At 57.9% G+C, this 2500-nt stretch overlaps 1 non-coding gene and 1 pseudogene across 1 annotated transcript in view; both read right to left on the bottom strand.

The window, feature by feature from the left end:
* Positions 1-1431, bottom strand: part of LOC146724243 (large subunit ribosomal RNA) — a 4832-nt pseudogene extending 3401 nt beyond the window's left edge.
* Positions 1432-2466: 1035 nt separating this feature from the next.
* LOC146724244 (5.8S ribosomal RNA) overlaps positions 2467-2500 on the bottom strand; it is a 155-nt gene continuing 121 nt past the window's right edge. Inside the window, exon 1 of the ribosomal RNA XR_014924162.1 lies at positions 2467-2500. This exon is cut by the window's right edge and continues 121 nt beyond it. This is a non-coding gene — a ribosomal RNA (5.8S ribosomal RNA).

The following is a 2500-nucleotide window of genomic DNA, read 5'->3' on the forward strand; positions in this document are numbered from 1 at the left end:
CTTCATAATTCAAGAAAGCCAGAGATCTCACCCATTTAAAGTTTGAGAATAGGTTGAGGTCGTTTCGGCCCCAAGGCCTCTAATCATTCGCTTTACCAGATGAGACTCGCGCGCGTTCCGTGCGGAACGGCCGAGTGCCAGCTATCCTGAGGGAAACTTCGGAGGGAACCAGCTACTAGATGGTTCGATTAGTCTTTCGCCCCTATACCCAGTTCCGACGATCGATTTGCACGTCAGAATCGCTACGGACCTCCATCAGGGTTTCCCCTGACTTCGTCCTGACCAGGCATAGTTCACCATCTTTCGGGTCCCAACGTGTACGCTCTGGGTGCGCCTCTTCTCGCGATGAGAACGAGACGCCCCGGGAGTGCGAGGCCGCATCGCGACGCGGCCCATCCTCCCTAGGTCGACGGCCAGGGCCGACCTTCACTTTCATTACGCCTTTAGGTCTCGCGACAAGTCCCAATGACTCGCGTACATGTTAGACTCCTTGGTCCGTGTTTCAAGACGGGTCCTAAGAGTACCCAAAGCAGTAGCGTCGCCGACCGGTATCGGTCTCCCGCGAGACCGCGGGAGACGTTCGCAGGCCTGTCGAAGGTGTACCGTACTGTAACCAACAGCGGGCCAGGACCGGGGACGGCGCGAAGTCCGTAACCTCCGAGTACCGTGGCGCGCGCTTGCGACGGTCTCGACGCACCGTGAATAGTGCGGCCTGATACCTTGCGCGTACCGCCGAGCAGCCGGCCGGGCGACCGAGGGTTTGTCGCGTGCCGTTTTACCGGCGACGCGACAGACACCGCACCCGGGCCGTAGACCGACACCCAGCGGGTCGCGACGTTCTACTTGGGGAGAAGTGCACGACGACGAGCGCCGGACATCGGCGCACGGTAGCGTGCCCGCGCGCGAGCCGCAAGGACTCCGCGGGACATCGCCGACCGACGCGAAGCCAGCGCCGCTGACGATGAATCTCCCCGTTCGATCTTTTGGGTTTCTTAGGTTTACCCCTGAACGGTTTCACGTACTCTTGAACTCTCTCTTCAAAGTTCTTTTCAACTTTCCCTCACGGTACTTGTTCGCTATCGGTCTCGTGGTCGTATTTAGCCTTAGATGGAGTTTACCACCCACTTAGAGCTGCACTCTCAAGCAACCCGACTCTAAGGAGAGATCCTCCCGAGGCGCGCACCGGTCGCTACGGGCCTGGCACCCTCTACGGGTAAGTGGCCCCATTCAAGATGGACTTGGACGCGACGCGGCACCTCGGGATAAGCGGATCCTCCCAAACACCACATTTCCCTGCGGCGGAACCGCGGGATTCGGTGCTGGGCTCTTTCCTGTTCGCTCGCCGCTACTAAGGAAATCCTGGTTAGTTTCTTTTCCTCCGCTTAATAATATGCTTAAATTCAGCGGGTAATCTCGCCTGCTCTGAGGTCGTCGCATAGTGAGTTTTCGTAGCCGTTTGCCTCCTCCGCGTCGCTCATCGTCGTCTCTCCTCTATAATATATATTATAAGAGGGAGAGAGAGAGAGCGTCGAACGAGAGAGCAGCAGCGGCAGCACACGAAATACGCGAGAAGGCAAATCGCCGGGGCGCTAACCGCACACACACTCGTTGGTGGTAATGGAGACGATATATCGCGGGGTTCGAGATTCTCGGATCTCCCTTCTCTTTTATATACGAAATTCGGGCGGAATCGATTCGACGAGTACACGACGCGGCGCGCCGGTCCCCTTTTTTCGCTTTACGAAAATTTCGTTAGCTCGGACACGCGGTCGGCTCGCGATTCAAAACCCTTCTCCGTAAAGAGGTAAAGGATTACGAATGCTCTCTCCGCCGGACGACGACGCGCCGTATATTTCTCCGTAATACCGTTATGTGTGCGGGCAAGGGCGCCTCGGCATAAGACGCGCGAGCGCTATCGCACCGAGAGACGCGGCACAGAGTGCGAGAGCAGTCCGGTCAGTCTGTGTGATGTACGGAGAGGAGAGACGGTGAGACAAGCGCTACCTACTTTCGGGAGACAACGACGCACGCGCCGCTCTAGGGAAAGCGGTGCCATTCACCGTCCTGACCCTTTTTTTGGCCGTTTGTTGCTCCCTTCGCGCGCGCTCTTACTCTCATCCCATTTCTCCTCGGCTCTCGCGTACACACACGACTTGGATACACAAACACGCTCCCCCTCTTAATTCGCGCAGCATTCTCTGGGCGCGCGTTCGCCAACGTTTTACACGCTTGTGCGCTTCACCTCCTCATTATTATTATTATTTCGGTGTGTCATTTCAGACGACGCCAGGATTTGCACCGCGGCCGGTCGGCGCGGCACAGACACCTCGGGCGAACGTCCAACGATCGCTCGTACGCCCATTGTAAGCGTTGCACAGGGCACAGGCGACGCGCGCGCCATTCTCTGGTCGCCCGCGTCGTGGCCGTGCGCGCTTTTCGGGCGCAAGCAGTTTAGGGGTACTAAAACGACCCTCAGCCAGGCGTGGTCCGGGAATTGTAT

This window comes from Nylanderia fulva, unplaced genomic scaffold, assembly GCF_048542155.1.
Source record: "Nylanderia fulva isolate GAGA-0341 unplaced genomic scaffold, ASM4854215v1 Scaffold1415, whole genome shotgun sequence".
In the NCBI taxonomy this organism is placed as follows: Eukaryota; Metazoa; Arthropoda; class Insecta; order Hymenoptera; family Formicidae; genus Nylanderia; species Nylanderia fulva.